The 19,503-nt window shown below is 47.5% G+C and overlaps 1 protein-coding gene across 1 annotated transcript in view; it reads right to left on the reverse strand.

Annotated features, from left to right (window-relative positions):
• Positions 1-19,503, reverse strand: part of Spred (Sprouty-related protein with EVH-1 domain) — an 84,931-nt gene that overhangs the window by 64,413 nt on the left and 1,015 nt on the right. The gene's annotated exons all lie outside the window — the stretch shown is intronic.

Here is a 19,503-nt window from a genome sequence, read left to right on the forward strand (position 1 = left end):
TATATAAGCAAAAAAATGAGATATATCTTTTTATTTATCACTGTTACTAGTTTTTAAAAGCGTTTTATGCATGTATAACTATATACCAGAATTTCCTACATAGTTTCGTAACGCTAGTTCCCAAAGCGTGCTGCGGGTGAAGGAGCAAGTGACGTCAGCGCGCAGCTGCGGCGTGGCCTACTTGTCCCCGCTCCAACACCTGCGGCGAGGGGAACGCGCAACGGCGCGTTCGTACGGACGCAAGTACGTACGGCGTCACACATTTTAGTCTAAAAGCTGCTTCGTATCTAAAACTACGGCGAGCAGTTCACGTGTGTGTTTGGAAAAAGTGATCAACGATTTCGAGTGCTAACTACTCTACTATGGGAGATTATAAAGCCGTCCAGGGTGCCTCACACTTGATGAGCAGCTCACGAGCACTTGTGTCATATCCTATGCCAACTACCGTCAAGCCACGCTCAGCTCTGCGCAATCACAACACTGACACACAACTGTGTTACTGGTTTCATTTATGGTGCATTCAGACGACGGATCGAATCGCGATGTGGCGGGACGGACGGCGCGTCACGTGACCTCACATCAGCGATTCCCCTCGTCCGCGACTCGTCCGCGCGGCTCGCGGACGGATGAACCCAACCTGTTTCTTACATCGGGATTCTGGCGGGGGAGAGCCGGTACTTCAGCGGATTAGCTCGGGGTCGGTGGCAACCAGTACACTTTTCGTCTGCTCGCGGCATGTCCTCCATGGCTCGCGGACAGCTGCATCACTGGTCGGCATCATCTACGCTTGAGCATTGTTTACTTAGTTTCCGGGGACTTTGTTCTCAGGTGATTAAATATGCAGAAATCACTTTTGGTGGTTCGAGAAATGTCGCCGCCGTCGCTTAACACGCGAGATTCTTAGCCGTCATGGTGGTGAAATATTCCAACTTCTGCAACCGGCGACGTGCCGCTTCTAAAAAAAAAAGGCGGGAGACACGTTTAGAAGTTCTACAAGTGGGGAATAATTTAGTTGAAAGAATATCCTGCTAGCAACTCCCTTTTCTCCTGAAAGAATAGCACTACTCGTTCATTTGTAACAACACGACAGACATCGCAGCCAAGCTTCGCTTCTTGCGGACATCCATGTTGAATACTCTCAAACCGGTCTGCTGCCAGCGGGCGCAGGTGAGCGCCGAATCTGCTGTCGAGGGTAATCCGGCTGTTTTTCCCTAGAACAACGTCCGTCGTGTGGATGCGCCTGCAGGCGGACCATCCGCGGATTAGCTGTCCGCGTCCACGACAAATCCGGATTCGGTCCGTCGTCTGAATGCACCATTAGGAAACCTGAACGTCCCGGTAAGTTTAGTTCGGTATTCTAACATCGCTGCGCTGCCAAACTTGGTATGAATATAGATAACGGCGAACTTTTCATTGCCAATATCCGTATTGCTTATATTAGCCGACAAAGAGCACTCGCGATTTAAGGGGAAACCGGCCAGCGCGACTGTATCAAGAGGAGGGAAGAAGCGGCCGGCAAGCCGGGAACACACACACACACAAAATGTGCGATATACAACCGCCAAGGCGGTGTGGCCAAGGCACTTGGCTGCTGAGCCACGTGTCGCGGGATCGAATCCCGGCCGCATTTTGATGGAGACAAAAAAGGTTCGAGGTCCATGCGCTTAGGGCAAGTGCATGAAAGTACCTCATGTGGTCGAAATTTCTGGAGCCCTCCAATACGGCATCTCTCATAATCATACGTGGTGATTTTCGGGCATTAAACTCGAAAAATTATTTTTACGTCACATTTATTTTGTTTGTTAGGCCATATTTATGTTTTGTTTGTTTTCGCAGACGCCTATAGATCCCAACCAAGCCAGTTTCCTCGCTTCGCCCCTTAGTAAGATCATGGACGTAGGAGCAGCAGCAAGCAACTGTGGTGCGCACGCAGCAGGCTCCAGGGAGCATCTCTCATCTGCGAGGGAAATCAGAAGGAACTAAGAGATTATGGCAGATGATAACCAAGCGCGCAAGTGAGAGCGCAACGTTATCTCTCAGACGCCACCACCTATTTCTTTTTTATTGCACCGGACGCGCGGTATCTTATCTTTCCGACTCCCGTATCTTTCTAATCCGCGAGGTGGCTGCACTACAAACGTCCGTGCCCGGAGCCCCTGCACGAGTGCAACTACGGTGGGCGAGATGACGGTAGTTTCCAGCGCATCGGACGGCGGAACTTCGATGTTCACTTCATATTTTTTTTATAAAGGCACAACTCTATAACTGTTTCAGACATCGCCTGTCAAGAACTGCCTGTAAATGTGCCACGTCACTGCAACGTTACTTCAAGCCACTCAATATTCTATTGATTGATTGATATGTAGGGTTTAACGTCCCAAAACCATCATATGATTATGAGAGACGCCGTAGTGGAGGGCTCCGGAAATTTCGACCACCTGGGGTTGCTTAACTCAAAATCCTATTGCAACAAGAATAATGAGATAGTTGTTACATTTAAAGTGTGTGACAGTAACTGGTTCTAATTAAGTTGTAACCAAAAATTTCTTCATCCTGAAGTCACTGATGCTTACTTTTGGCATAAATAGAATCAAATCTCAGGCTAAGAATATAGGGCAAATTCGTCTCTCGTTATGTCAACTTTGAGCAAATCAAAATTCTGCTTTTCACATTGCTTGCAGACAGCGGCACGTCTCGTCGAACGTGGCAGTGCCCTCGGAAAATTGATCATGTGTATCAGTACGCTGCAAAATAAAGTTGAAGGAGGACATTCAATTCGTCCAAGGTACAATATGTGTTGCTTTTATCTTAGCCTCTACTTGGTGCAAACAGCAAAAACTAGTGGTTTACACAATTGTGTCCGCAGCGTCTCATACAGGGTTGAAAGTCGAGAGCCTCAGGTGGTCGATCCCATCTATACGAGACCCAGGCTATGAGTCTTGCAAGAAGGCTCTAACAATATCTCATAAAGTACAACGATGTATCGCCAAAACACCATTGTCTGAGCGATGAAGTCACTGTACGACGTCATCTTGACGTCACACGTCACAAAAATGTGTGACGGCATCGTGGAGGCAACTCTCCCCCCCCCCCTCCACCAAAGAAACATTGTTGAGTTCTGCATACACATATGTAACAAACAAGCACACGTACCAAGACACGCGCGAACATACATAAATGTTGCTTGAGAGGTGAGAACAAAATTCTGCCAACGTTCCTTATTGGCTACTTCTTAAGAATAAAGCTTCGGCTTATAGTCAGCGCCCATTTGTGCCTTCTTTTCCACCAGCGTTGCTGTTTCGTTGTCTTTTACGCTCTTCCATGCTCGAACTCCAACGGTGCCCAGCGTACGCCGTTTTTCTACCGAATACTTTTCGAAAGTATATTCGCGTTTTCAGTCAGTTTTAACATAGTAATAGCAGCAGCACGTGTTGCTACCCAAGGAAAAAAAAAAAAACTTGCGTTCCCTTCATTTATTACTCTCTAACACGGAAGCAGAAATATTGTGTTTTAAGTTGTGATCGAGTAAGGAAAGACTCTTTTTTTCCGCTTCCAGGTAAAAAAAAAAAAAAAAGGCGCTCAAAGTTAAGGACTAACTCTTATAATATTGTATCTAGCTTATAATAAGGTGTATCTTAAATATTTGACCAGACACGGGGAGAAAACTTGAAAACGAATTCGCTACTCGTTAAGGCTTCTGTTCCTCACCAATACTGCTAGGCTACGTCGGCGCACACAGCCAGAAGCCATCCAGTAACAGTTCACTCACGACCTCTCCCATAGTAGAGTACCCTGTACTCTAAATTCTTACCCACTTTTTTCTAACCCCCCACCCTCCCCCCAGTGTTTGTAAACAGTTATTACTTCACGTCGCGCCGAACGAAAATAAGAAGAAGAAAAAAAAAACGTCCGTTTAAAACATCATACCGTGGCGACGCCTATATGTACTCTTAAGTGTGTGAGAGAGAGTGTGCTCATAGGAACAATTTTCCCGCGTGAGTCGAATGCTGATCTTTTTATGCGAAAACAACTCGCGAGGCGGCAGGCGGGCGTCTCGGCACGCCGGCAATAATAATGCCGGAAGTCGGGCAACGATAAGCATTATTCTCGCCTGATCACTCGATGCGTGCCGCATTGAGTAGCAGCGCGGTACGTTCGCATTAGTCGCGAACAGCGACCGGGCGCGTCCGTCCCTTCAATGACGCCGTATATTGGCGTCCTTCGGCGCATGGCGCGTACGCTAAACTCTACGGGCCCGATCATATTTGAGATATACTGCCGCGGAACGTATAACGGGTCAATGGGATAGAAGGCTCAGCTGCCGCGAGGCCATCGTTGAGGAAGAGAATGAGACGGAGGAGAAGGCGGCGATTTAGGCACGAGGAGAAACACGAGGGCAAGGGAAGAGTCGAGGAAAATTGCGGGTAACGCTTCTCGTTATGTTTACATTTTTAATAGAAAGAAGCACTTGAGAGGGCTCGGGAAAGAACCGCGGTAATTTGCGAGAATTAACTTTCTTTTTTCCTCTCTCTCCTCAGCCAGCACCCGCCCGCCATTCAAATTTTCCTTCAAACATCCGTCCCTTCTCCCTCCTTTGCTCGCTCAAACACACACACACACACACACACACACACACACACACACACACACACACACACACACACACACACACAAACTGCATATGACTGGACACGGTTGGGTACTCCATTCTCCTTTGCTTCCTCAATAGAAACGGACGTTTCCTTGTGTTGAATGGACGGTTGTGCTCGCCGGGCCGTTTCACGCGTCGTCTACGCCAGCAAAACCCTTTTTTTTTTCATTTATTCTTGCTTCTCCTTTCTGTTTCCTTCTCTATTCTTTTTTTTTCTATTTTTGGAGAAAGGAAGGAAGAGAGAGAAAGCGGGGCATGAAAAGTTTTCCCGGTACGTTTCGGCGAGGAAGGTAATTTTAAAGATATGTAAAAAGAAAGAAAAAAAGAAGACGACGAGCGAGGCAAAAGCGGGGCGTTTCTAGACGACGACTGGTGATGACTCGACAGTTTATGAGTGGCACGGACGCACGTGACGACCTGTCTACCGTGATTGCCGAAGTAACGACGTTTTCTTGGCGCTCTTAGTTACAGTAGAGGGAGAGAGAGGGGAAAAGTTGGCCGGGCCTCTCTTCTTCAGACAGCCACGTGTACTAACTAAACAGAGTAGGAATGCGTGCAACGGACTCCTTCCACTGTCTAATCAGGCACTGCGCCGTGCTCCCGACCGGGTTGCAGAAATTAGGTGCATTTTCTCATCTTCTAACCACTACCACCACCACCACTGTCTAAATTACCGATATGTGAATTTTATTAGCCTCCGCCCATTCTTAAGTAAGAATACGAAAAGATTAGCTTAGAAGCAGCGAATGCTCGAACTTGACCTCCGTTTTCGTCGCTTCCGTATCACTCCGCGTTGAGCAGTCGTGTCGGAAAATCGCGACGAAATGTGTGCCCGAAAATTATGACGCTAACAACACCGGCCTGCGCTAACGAGAACTGTTTCCTTCACCGGCCATGCTACGGGCCACTACCCCATAAAGTGACAACAACGAAAAAGGCTCGTTTTTCTGGCAAATTATGCACAAATAAACGGACTCTAGAATGTACTAGTAAAAGACGTGAAAAGAGTTTAGTATATCATTCGAGCATCTCACTAGGTATAGTTTTATACTAACTGTGACTGGCGTTGACCACTTTTTCCGGAGCCCTCCACTACGGCGTCTCTCATAATCATATAGTGGTTTTGGGACATTAAACCCACAAGTCAATCATGGTGTTGACCACTTTTCTGGTGATTCGGTGACGTTGTGCGGTTGGCGCGAAAACGTATTTGGCACTGCGTGGTCGCATTTCTAATATGGATGTTTTTTTTTCTTTCTCCTTTCACTTAAGTTACAATGCACTTACATTCAGCCTGAGCTGATGATGACGAAGCCGCAATAAATATAGGCCAGCCAGACGTCTAGAACTCCTAACCGTTTTTCTTGCCCTTTTGATCCCTTCCCCACCTGAACCGTTAATCCAGAAAAAGAAAAGAACCCTCTTCTTGCGCACTTTCCAGGAAGAACCAGCGGTTTTTCGTAGTATTCAAGGACGGCTACGTAGTCAGCCGTTGTTTCTCTCTCGCGTGTGGGTGTGAGTAAAGCATGCAAGCACAAAAACAAACAAAAACAAAAACGCCGTTTTCACTTTCGTCCGCTCATTGAGGTCGTCACTTCAGTCGTGGTCCTTTACTTTTTATTGTTATTCACAGCGGCTGGTCGTCCCAGGCGGCTCGAACTCACGACAGACGTCGCGGGTGACAAAAGACGTCTCAGTCCTCACTTTTTTTTTTCTCTGCGAATGTTACGTCATTTCCCGCGACAAACTAACTTGGCCCACATCCATGAAAGTGAGAGAGTAGGAAAGAACGGTGCTCTGGCTTCTCTCGGTAGGCAAGCGCGATAGCAGGCTATACGCTAGAAAGAAAGGAAAGAAAATCACGTGAGCGTAGCGCAGGAGGCCGCGCTCATTCATGGGTGTGCAGCAGCAGAATGAGCGAAACGACGACCGATGCTGGGCTCGCTAAGCACACGCTCGCCCGTTGTTTGGGTTTTTATGGCGGGGGGTGTAATATATAGAACAGCTCTCTCGTAAGCTGTCACGTAGCGAGTTGCGTGTGGGCGGCCCGAGCGTCTCTGTCGTCATTCGGAATGCCTCGCGAGCCAAGGTCAGAACAGGCGTATACGGGGGATGTTATAGAGTAAATCAGCGGGCGAAGGGGGTATGCCGAGGTTATCATTTTCGTGTCGTACTTTCGCGTGATACGCAGCCACTCTGGATCGCGATCGGGGCCGATCGAGATCGGACTTCATGACTGCCGATGGCAATTGTTCATCGCTGCTGCACTGTACAACATAATCACGATCGAGTTTGGCGCGGAGGTCAGCCATGCTGACATATGGCAATGCACAGATCGGGATCGTCTTGATCTCAATCAAACCTGATCGCGATTAAGTGTGACCGTGTACCAGCACATGATCCGTATCGAGCCTGATAGCATGTCTAGTTATTTTGACTAGGCTCTGACCGTGTGTATAATTGAGAACGTCGCGTGTCTAATTATTCAGGCGACTACTTTTCCGAATCTCCCCAACGAACCAATCGAAGCGATCAGAAATCGACATCTTCGCAAGCAATCAAATCAATCAATGAGGCAGTTAAGCCAAGGAAGTCGTATAAGACTTTCATAGTTTTCTTGCACTGTTCTGCACCAGTTGTGACGTAGACAAAAGTGAGTTCAAAGCTTATTCATTTCAATCGACGTTGCATGCAGTTAGCATGCTGCAGTTAAAGACAACAATTAACGTCCTGAATACTATCTGTTTATTTGTTTTATAAATGACTGTTTATTTTGTAGTTCCTGATGTATAAGCGAGTGTCTCGAAAAAAAAAACAAATTTCCCTTCTTTCAATTTTGGGCGATAGTACCTCCACAAGTGCGATCGTCTCAGAGTACGGCCTCAGGAGCCTTGACAGGCCTAAAAAACAAACAAACAAACAAACAAACAAACAAACAAACAAACCAGCAGTTCTCCCAGAATAATTTCGGGTTGTGGTCCTCCCTTACAATATTTTCCCTTTAAAAAACCCACAAAAAAGTGATAATTCTTTACTCTACGTTTGATAAATAGGAAGAACCTCTCCTCCACATGAGTTATTAACGTGAATCTTGGCGCCAGTTCATACTCCACAGCACGACACATTAGCAACGCGAGCAAAGTGAACGTATAGAACGAAACGAGGGGACACACGACGGACAAGCGCCGCTGCTTATTTTTACGCGACGACGCTGACGCCTTGCGCCCTTGACACGATAGAAGGGTCAAGGGAGGTAGGTCCATTGATGGATTGCGCATGACGTCACGCATTTAGGCTCTTAATGCACTGGCTCATTTTAACGCGACGTCTTTGGTGACGTTAAGATAGCATGGTCACGTGGCAGTTAACCAAGTTGAATGCACTAGGATGTCTTGGGCCTCTGTGAATGACGAACGAAAACTACTATAGTAGTGTATAGCATGCAATTTTCTGATAACGTGAAATCGCAATACCACGCATCTAACCTACTATGTTGGTACCCCAAGATAGCGGTTTGAGTGTCGTCAGTTCAAGCAGCGCCTTCTCTATTTCATCAATGCCCGGCAAGTGCACCCGGTACAGCCATCCCCTCGTGTAGCCCTTTCCTGCTCTCACCTAACGCCTAGCCTTCACGTGTGCTTTGCGGTCATGGGGATGAGATCCTCTCATGCAGTGCCTCATGGCGGTAATCACATGGGGCAATTTTTCGATCAGTTGTGTACAGATTCGCGGGGCGGCGTCTTGCATTCCTTGTGTCCAAAATATTGGGGTGGCCACGCTGGCACTGTAAAAGATGGAGTGTTTTGGTATAGCGTGTCTCCATTCGTGGCGCTGTGCGGGCAACCAATGGGGACATCACTGCGACGTCGTTTGATAGCTACACTCTAAAAAAAGAGCGAGTAAAAAGGGTGTCTTTTTGTCCCACAAGAATAATCGTCATCTATACTGCGTTCCATCCTTGCGCTATCGCCCCGCGCCTGTACATTCCGGTACCGATCGACATGCCCATTATCAGGGTTGCATTGCATTCTCGATAGGAAAGTGGAAAGTTTTCAAGAAAGGAAGCGCACGCAAGCCTGATGACGATTATTGTTGCGGGACAAAAAGACACCCTTTTTACTCGATATTTTCTTCAGAGTGTAGCGCTGTGAGGTGGCACGGCATTGATTCGAGCCACAAAGGAAGAGCACGAAGGGACAAATCTGACGGATGTACGATAGCGCTCTGACGCGCGCGTGATGCACGCGGCCCTACCCCTAATGTAGCGTCGCGTCATGGCCGCTCTCTGAACTAAAAGGCAGAGGCGCGTGTGCCGTCGATGGTTGTACGCGTTGAGAGCCGAAATTTCCGGAGCTGTGGCATCCCTCGTATCATGGCGTTGTGACGTGAAACCACAGATATTATTATTAGACACAACTGGTGTGATCAAGCGCCATATGTTGCACGTCGAACTTTGGGAGAGAGAGAGAAAAAAACATTTTACTGTACGGCGATTTTCTACCAAATACGGAGCAGCGAGCAGAAGTGTATGTATTCCCAAAATTTTCAACGAACTACCTGAACAGTTTCTTTCGGCCGGTATAAAAAAAAACAATTGAAGAAATTGCTCGCTGAACTGTAAAATCGCATGGCTATGCTTTACTTTTATGTCACATGTGCTCTTGGTCTGTTTTTTTTTCTCTTTTTCTATTTACTGCGTGGAAAAATAAACAGTAGTATTAACATGTAGTCTGTTCGTTGGCAAAAAAAAAAAACAACAACTATAGTTTCTGTGACTTTGTAACCACATCGCTCTAACCGGCTCTGCCCGGCAAAGTCACACAAGTCCTCGAAAACTTAGACAGACCCGTTCGTTTGTATTTCTCATGGTCTTGAACAATAAAGTATTATTATTATTATTACAATACATAGCATTCTATGTGCATTGCTGCAATATTCAAGGACTTGTTGGTCCTATAAGTGGTGGAAGCGCCCCCTTAACGTTGCATGCACGCCCTAGTCATAAAACAAAAACAAAAAATAATCCCATTAGAGAGGAAAGTTTGGCATGCTAAGTATATCACAACATTGATATTGCTAAGGCGCACTGGAGCTTCAGTAAAAATAACGTTTGGAATAACTTTCCCGAGCATCGTTACGCGATGCTACGTAGAGCAGAGTGTTTCTGTTTCGTTTTGTTTTTACGCTTAACACAATATTCTTTTTATTTATTTATTTTTTATTTTCTTATTTAATGGATACTGCAGACCTTCACAGGTCCAAGCAGGTGGGCACGGTACAAATAGCAAGTACATGTTAGGCACTCAAGTCACGTAGAAAAAGAAAAAGGAAAGAATTCCACATACAACCTGTTTCCTTGCTCATTCCAATGCCTTTTCATAGCATACGCATGTTCTAAAATTTTATGGCACCAGCAATAGGAACTTTACAAACGCCGAAAACACACAGTTAGAGTGACGAGCGGCCTAATAATAATAATAGTAATAATATCAATAATAATAATAATAATAATATTATCACGTAAAAGGGAGGGGGGGGGGGCAATTTTATCGGAAGTACTTCTCGGCGACAGCGTTCATTTTGTGACCGTGTTTTCGCACTCGTGGCATTTTAGCGCACCTCATGTATATAGATATTCGAAGCCATAGGACCATAGGATACACCCATTACAGCTTCATGCCTCTGTATGCCAAACGAATAACTTCGCATGCCATCCGCCGCTCGCAAAGGCCATTCTTTGATTTATGTGAGCCCTTGTATGTTTCTTTTGCCCATCTTCCTTAACGGTGAGATTAGTTGCGTTTTCTGTTATTACGGCCGCCGCTTACAGTTCAACCATGCAGCAAGGTCCCCAAGTAACTGCATTTTATTTGCATTTGTATTTTTTTCCGTCTCTTTTCAGTCCGTCACGGTGGACCGAAAAGGTTTCGGCGCTCGGTTGCTTACAAGGAGGTCGCGGTTTCGATACCAGCCACGGCGGTCGCATTTCGGTCGAAGCGAAATGCCTAAGGGCCGTGAACTGAGCGACGTTCAATACACGTTAAAGAACACCAGATGACCGAAATTTTTTTATGCCTCCACCCCGGCGTCGCACGAAATCAGACCATTGTTTAGGGCCATAAAACATCAAGAATTATTATCCCTCTTGTTGCTCTGGGCCACCGAGTTAGCGCCGCTGCCATCCTACCCCAATAAAGGTGTCCCCTGACGTCCAGTAAGGGCATTGAATTTGAGCTGAACAAGAGAGAGAGAGGGGGGAGGGAAAAAAACACGCCAAGCTAAAGCCAAGCTAAAGCCAAGCATAGCATTTACTATGCGGCTGCATTCATCACGTTATCAGTCATATCGCGGTAGTTCAAAAAGACAAAGGGATAACATATACGATAGGGCAAGCCCCCGAAATTAAGCAGCATAGCCTAGTCTCGTGCGCGCCACTACTCTTCGCACCACAATCCTGCAGCGTTGCCGCATCAATGTCGAGGCTTCGACAAAAACAACTATACGGCGGCCAACGCTGGGCTGCATTATTATTGTTGACTGAAGCACGGAAGCGATCGCTGATCCGAGTAAACCAAAAGTACACTGACCTATCCATTGCCACTATCCCTCAAGAGGAAGGTATATAGCAGCTGTATCTTGCCGGTACTTAGCAACGGAGCAGAAACCTGGAGGCTTACAAAGAGGGTTCAGCTTAAATTGAGGACGACGCAGCGAGCAATGGAAAGAAAAATGGTAGGTGTAACCTTAAGAGACAAGAAGAGAGCAGAGTGGATTAGGGGACAAACGGGGGTTAAGGATATCATAGCTGAAATCAAGAAGAAGAAATGGACATGAGCAGGGCATGTAGCGCGTAGACAGGATAACCGCTGGTCATTAAGGGTAACTGACTGGATTCCCAGAGAAGGGAAGCGGGTTAGGGGGAGACAGAAGGTTAGGTGGGCAGATGAGATTAAGTAGTTTGCGTGTATAAGTTGGCAGCAGCAAGCACAGGGCCGGGTTAACTGGCGGAACATAAGAGAGGCCTTTGTCCTGCAGTGGACGTAGTCAGGCTGATGATGATGATGACACTGACCTGAGGACAGAAACGAAATATTTGTACATAACAATCGCTGGGTTTAACGCGCCGAAACCAGAGTAAGATTGCGAGGGACGCCATGGTTGAGGGTTCCGCAGATCTCGACCGGCTCGTGTTTTTTTGGCGCACACCCAAATTCAAGTAGACGGGCCATTTTCTCCTCCATCGAAAACACGGCCGTCGCGGCCGGGATTCGATAGCTTGACCTTGGGGTCGGAAGCGGGAACTGATATTCTCTTAGTCGAAGAAACGGCTTGACCCTTTCGCCTTTAGCATTACTTCGATACTTGTCTCGAAATCTTATGTACAGCCACTGGAACAGCCCTATTATCGTTTTTTTTTTCTTTTTAACAGAACGGAGGAAGTATCTTTTCCGTACCACTCTCATCTCTTAGCCATCCCCCAAAGGACGCCGGGCCGTGGTCTCTGTTAAGGTGTCCTCACTGAGATACAGTTATCACGCACTTTCCTCTCCCATTTCCTTACCTCTTCCTCCCACTTTCCTCGTCAGAGAATAAAAAATCGCTAACACCTTTTTACAGCTTGCATAAATAAGCGTTCTTCATACCCTCGAACCACTATGACGTTATTTTGAAAAAAAAAAGGCAGGCAAACACCCGACAGCTCGACGATTAGTGTATACAGTGGGCCTATTTATTTAAACATAGAACGAAACAAAACACGAATAGAAGCTTCTGCACGCTCTCTCAAACGGGGAACAACAACACGACTTCGCGGAACCATTGAACCATTTCACTGGCGCTGTACTCACTCGCTAGATTTAGTGCCGACCGGTTGTGCCCCTGCGATCTTCTCCTTACTTCCGGATGTGGCGTCCCTGCTCCTCTCTATATACCTTTTACTCCTCCCTATCCTTTTAATCCCTCTTTACCACAATCCATCGTGAGCTACTGTTGAGGTGTCCTCCCTCTGAGAGACAGTCACGGGGCTCACTTTCTCCTTCTTTTCAGTCAAAAATCCCCCCCCCCCCACACACACACACACTGGCGCTCTCGTTGCTGTTTTCTTTGCCCGAGACCCCGTCGTCCCACACCGGAGGAGTGCCCAGTGATTCATCCTGTTGGAACGAAGCCGGCGGGCAAGCACGCAGGTCGGGGTAGGGCAGACAAAACAGGGTCTCAGTCGCTACGTGCGGAGAGCAGAGCAAGAAGAGGGGGGGGGAGGGGGGGGGGTGTCCCACCGCATGCATCCTACGGCAGCGACAGCTTCAGGCACGCCTCTCTCCCTCTTTCACTTTGAAGGAGTCAGCGCTTTCGTCGATGAAAGCGCAAGGTCCTTCGAAAAGCCTAGCGCTGGCGCTCCCCTTTCAATCGAGCTTGCAGGGTGCCAGTTTTCGTTCCACGAGCTTTCAGCTGTTCCATCCTAGGGTGTACAAGGAGGTACTAAACCCACTGCCCATACTCTTGTTTCATATCATACATCCGGTGCACGCTATGGAAGCTGGCAAGACTTCATGCCCCAGATGCGCTCGAACCAAGACCATAGTGCAGTGATTTCACTACCCGTAAAGTGTTTTTTTTTTTCGTTTTTAGACTGCGTCATAAAAGTAGGCTATTTGCGCATGAGAAATAAACCCCGTTATTTTATACGTTTGTCAATAAATATATTGTTCAGGTCAGCTGAGCGTCCGTGTTTTCTTGCATTATAGCCTCCGCGATTAGTTACAGCAGCGCCCAGCTGGAGCGCGTCGCGGAGGTCACGTTTGTTAATGCGCGAGGTGCGCGGAGTTATACACAAATTGCTGACCAAACTCCTTGCATAGCCTCTAGAGCGTTGCACCTGATGTATGAAACGGAGTGCAGGTGCAAGGAACTGTCACGTAGCCACTGCCAGAACGTGAGGCGAAGGACCCCGTTCCCTTTATGATCGGTCGCGGCATTCCAATAGGGTCGTCGACATCCCAGAGCGGTTTGGCTAGACAAACACGAATATCAAACGCTTCCGCGCTTACGCATTGCGATAACGGCAGAGTGTGTACAGCCAAATATCTTAAAAGCACGAAACTGGGTTTAGCTTCTCACGGAATGGAGCAGGTTAATTTTGGACTTAAACTGATGCGCGTAGTGTCCGTTTGTTCTGGTGGCTTCTTTGTTTGCACTCCTGGCATCACTATACCGATGTCAAATGGTGGCATTTAAGATACCGTATTTCCTAGTGCGCAGTCGTCGTCAGGCCGATCTAGGATACGGTCGTCTCTTCAGGCCGGATCCTCAACAACAGTTTTTCACCTTGAGAGTCAGTGAGGTTTGATTGTTAAAAAGAATAGTTCCTTTAGGCAATGCTAAGAGGAAGCATATAACATCATATCCGTCTTGGTAGTCTATATAGTAGTTAAGGTCCTCGACTCCTGATCCGACGGCAGCACGATCGAATCTTCGCCGCGACGACCACATTTTTAACGGAGGCGTGAATGATGAAGGAAGGCCCGTAAGTTTAGACTAGGCGCACGTGAAAGAACACCGGATGGTCGAAATTCCCGGAACCTTTCACTACGTCACGTCTCATCGTCACATTTTCGTTTTGGGACGTAAAAAGCCAGCAATTATTAGAGATAAAACGTTACTGTATCCGGCAGTTCGCGTACTCGGTTCCTCGCCTAAAGTAGCCTTTGGGCCTTGGCGGCGTCTTGGGCCAGCTGGACATCCGGTCTTTGGAGTCCGAGCTACCCAGTTCAGCCTCACGCTGCTTGTCGTTAACTACACTTTGCGGCCGTCTCGAGTCAGTTGGCGCCTGCCGCCGTCGATAAAGTTCTTGGATGATGACCCGAAGGTGGCGGGTTCGACCCCGGCCGAGGAGGTCGCATTTCGATGGAGAGAAATGGTAGAGGCCTCGTGCAGAGGTGCGATGTCAATGAACGTTAAAGAACATCAGGTGGTCGGAATTTCCGGAGCCCTCCACTACGGCGTCTGCCAGTATCGTATTGTGGTTTCAAGACGTCGAACCACATATGCTATTATGATCGAGTCGCTTCCCGGCCAACCCACAGGAGATGTCACACATTAGTGATCATACCCGCAAAGCCTTTGAATATAACCACTGTGCGCTTCCGAATTCGAATAGGTGTCCGTTTGGAAGAGCCGCAAGGCCAACGTCAGCGGCTTATTGAGTGTCATGTGAGCGGACTATTAGTCAAATTGGCAACGCGTAGGATAACGCACGCGAAACGTATATTTCACGAGACACTCACTGAATCGCTTTGACAGTCCCAGTCGAATACAATGTTGCAGTTGACAGGCAGACTCCCTGTACATAGCGATTAGGTCATTACATCCGGATTTGAGAGTCAATAGTTGGACACCACAGCAGCACAACCGCCTTTCAAGCAACAGGAATTCGTCGGCGCCTTCACTGCAGGTCCCTCTCAAACCGCTATCTTTCAATGACCATTACGTGGGAGAAATGTCTTCTGTCCGATAAGAGACGAGTATTTCACTAGTGATAAAGCAGCGATTACACCTTTCTACAGATTATAGGATCAACAGCCAGCAAGTTGTTGCGAAAGTAAACAAGCTTTCCGTCGAAGCGTTTCTGTCGATCAACTATATACTATCGTGATCTTTTAGGTTTCACAAATCAGAACGGGGGGGGGGGGGGGGGGCGACAGGACTTACCCAGACAATACAAAGGGCCTAAAATCAGGTCTCTTGTAGCCTCTTACAGCAGTACCTGCGTACGCGAAGTTGTTTGTGTATACGCTCCTATAGTTAGTTACAGCCTAAGAAGTTCAGATAATTGCAATCGCTTAATAACGTGACGTCAGGATCCTTTGGTGTATTTCAAGTATGTGACTTGGCCGCACAGCTACGGATTAATTTCGGTAGTTTTCGAAAGCTTTACGTGTTGGTAAACGTCATTTAAAAAATCCGACTTCACTAGTCAAGCGTAACATTTTAACAAAACAGGACGAACTTCTAGTTCATAATATAGTATTTGAACTATCAGCGAAAAAGTGATTGTGGTTCAAACCGATATCGCCCATTTTTGCTCTGTTGCACAGGTGAATGGCAGGCTCGCTGCAGTACTGGAGGCTGAGCGCGTATTTATTCTCAACTTGTCACCGCCTATATAGCCGTTGTTTCATGTAAAAACGTTTGCATAATATCAAACAGCACCGTACAACAAGGTAATTAAAGTGTGCAGGTGAAAGAAAATTACAGAAAAAATGACACGCCTTACTACTACATCAGAAAAGGGTAGAGGGGGGGGGGGTGAACGACATGGGTGCAGGTGGTCATTGACAGCAACTAGCCCTAATGCTTGCCCTGTCTTTGAGAGGCATGTGTGGTTTGTAATAAAATAATAGAAATTGGTTTATTATACAACAATCATATCAAATGCTTAATTAAAAAGTTATATATTACTGCTGGACCAGAGCAACTGTGTTATGACGTATATATTTTACGACCTGATCATCTTTCGAAGTTGTATTTCCACTTCTTCTTTTTTGTGTGTGTGAGGTGCTTATACCAATATTGCTTAAATGCGAACTGCAGCTATACCTTATTCAGCGTGTTGTCTGCAATAATTAATACACTATATGTACACGTGTGTATACTTTGTGTCTCCGTGTTGAAAGCCTTGAACAGTGGCTCGATTCAAGTGGAAATTACTACGTCGTCTTCTTCGGGCCTGCCACCATTCTAATGGAAGTAAACAATGAAATTAATCTCTCTACGGGAATCTCTTGAAGGTCCTACCTTTTCTAAAGCCCACTTTTGGATGCTTTAGCAACCTGTCGACGACCAAAGTACGAGGCCAAGCCCGTCATGGTTTGCGTAAGGCCAAACAAAGCCGCAAACACTAAATGTGTAGCAGTTTATTAGTTGCGGAGACATTTAAGCAACGCAGATATGAGTTGTAATAAGCTACAATGAAAGATTTGTAATCAGGCCAGCAGTGTTATTATCCTCTTTACCATCACTTCCGCTAGTTTATAAGCGCGTCTGGCGCTGCTCCCGGTAGGTCGAGGATGATTCCACAACGCGTACTGCGCATGTCGTGTAAAGCCCTAACGACAACTGTGCGTTAGAACGCGCCAGCGCCAACACGCCACGCGTTGACGCGTTTTAACGCGTACGTGTGGTTATGACTTATTGGTAACCGCGCCTAACCTGCATGAGCCGAGAGCGTGAGCAAGAGTAACCAGCCGTGCGAGCCGGGAGATCTTAACAGAGGTAGTTCGTTTAAAAAAAAAAGAAATAAAAAGGAATGTCAACGCGAGCGTGGTGGGGATCTGCAGACTTTTCCGAACCAGCGGGGAGAGGGCGACTGTGTGTGGGTCAACTGTGCGGCGCCGGAAATGGCTTTCGTGAGCCGAGCTATAAACACACTGGCCAGACGAGTACGAGGAAAGAAAGAAAGCCGGCAAAAAGCGTGGAGTAATCGCGGCGTACAGATAGCAAAAACGTACCGGAGAAAGAGAGAGAAAAAAGCGGGCGCCACCGCCGCACGAGGCAAGCCAGCAGCAGCCGCGCGGACAGGAAACAGAATGAAGAGAGGAAACGACGCTCTCACGAGCGCACACACAACAGGCCACATGAAGGGAGGGTGAGGGGCTGCGGAAAAGTGGAGGAGCTGAATAGAACCCGAGCGGGCGGATGGGTGTAGCGAGGGAGGATGCAAGCGCATATGCCGCCGCCACAGCCGTACGAGAGATCCCCCTCGCTCCTCAACGTACTATCTCAGCCGCATACCGCTTTTTTTCTTTCTCTCTTTCTTTCTGTCTCGGGAACAACAGAGACGCTCGTTTAAGCCAATCGCGGAAGCTGAGAACGCAGCTGACAACCGTGTATACGTTCTTCGAAAAGGGAAAAAAAAACAGCTGCGACTGCTGCTCAAGCAACAATGATTGCGAAGGAAAAGGAACAGGAGAATACGCGTAAACACTATGCACTCGTACTGCACATGCACGCCGTTTTAAGAGAAAATGGTGCTGCTACCGAGTGAGCGAGTGTGTGTGTGTGTCTTCAGAGCAGAGCAAACACCGCGACTGAATGACCGACGTGCCCAAACACGTTTGAACACCAAGCAAAAGTGACCCGACCAATGCGTTTGTTTCGCGGTCAATTAAACGGAGTCTCGGCAGGACGGAATGAATGAATGCCACCATTTTGGGAGTACGGCCAAACAACGCCGCTGGCGCCTTCTAAGTGCTTAGACGTGCCAATACCAACGTATGATTGAGGAGAGAAAGTCACACGAGATTTATTTTGATCACCTAGTTTTAACGCGCACCTGTATCTGACCCCGTCAAGATGTCACCGTGGTCGGGAAGCACGTATCGAGTCCGCAACTTTGAGTGTAGCTGAAGACGCAGTTTCAGTCGGCAGTTTTAGAAAAGCGTACGCAATGCTTTGAGTTTGCCATGCCAATGGTTAGAGCGCGAGAACAGAACGACGCCAAAGGGACAAGATGCGTTTACTGTGACCGCGTCTACGTCATACGCTATCGCCTTGGGAACCCACGGTTACATTTGGACAAAATACAACATTAGAAAAGGGTACGCAAAGCGTTGCGTAAGCGGTTGTCGCCACTGCGCATGCGTGTACACGCTATCTTCTTTGATACCTACATGAGTGACGAAAATGGCACAAGCACGCACCGAACGCCATCTTTGAGTACCATATCATAAAACTGTCTAGTGGGGCAATTAACAGAATAACGTACGAAAGATTTATGTCGGCATTTGTCGGAACTGCGCATGCGTCATATGCTAACCCTTCCTGAAACATGACCAACAAACTCTAACGCAACGAGCTCTATTCTGAAACAACCTGGTTTCTATTAATTATGAGTAATCACTTTTGCCATGCCAGTGTACCGAACTAAGTTAATGAGGCTTCAGATGATGTGCCACCTACGGAAACGCACGTTTGTAAAATGACACTACGCGCCACGTGCTAACGCCATGGCGTTAACCAGTCAGAACACGATGTGCTGCTTTCTTACCCCCCCCCCCCCCGCAATTTTTTTCTAAAACCATCCCATGCTCACGCGTGATTCGTTCAAATGAGTCGTGGGACGGCGGCGTAAAGCAGCCGCGCACGAGGGCGTTAAGATAGAATCGGGTTAAATAAAGGGCTCTAGCGACGAGTCTCCGTAAAGTTGTTTTGAAAAGCGCGCGGCCGACGACCAACAAGTCACTGGTTGCGCCCGAACGCTTTCGGTTTCAGTCTGGCAACACGACGGCGTTAAACACTTTTTTTTTTTGTTTCAGAACTGTATTCTCTTCGTTCGTTTCACGGAGATGGACAGTTCATGGGAATAGCGTAAATAACAGTCGCGGGGGCAGCGCTGCAGTAGCTATCGTGAAAGTAGGCCTAACCCCTGTTTTCAAGGGTCGTGTGCGACGGCTGGCCTACGAACGAAAGAGCGAGGGATATAACAGCATTTGGTTGGGGCCATACTGAGATTCACTCAGCAGACAATCAGCTGTCATGACGCGCGTTGGTGCCACAGAGAGATTAAACTTGAATCGCAAGTCAAGCAGGGGTGTGGTATATAGTGCTGGAGTCTACCCTCCCCCCGCAGACCCGCAGGAAGACGAGGACGGATGAAACGGGAGGTAAAAAAAGAACGAAGGATCGAACGGAGCGTCGCAAGAGAGCGGAAAGAAAAATGAGAAGGAACGATCGTTGAAGACGACGGCAAGGAGTGGCTGCGAGCGAGCGAACGAACGACTCGGAGCGAAGGAGAGACGACGCCAGCGCTCCCCTCGGCGTTGTACAATAACACGAACAGACCAGAAACCGAAGCG

The sequence above is a fragment of the Rhipicephalus microplus genome, chromosome 6 (genome assembly GCF_043290135.1).
Source record: "Rhipicephalus microplus isolate Deutch F79 chromosome 6, USDA_Rmic, whole genome shotgun sequence".
NCBI lineage: Eukaryota > Metazoa > Arthropoda > Arachnida > Ixodida > Ixodidae > Rhipicephalus > Rhipicephalus microplus.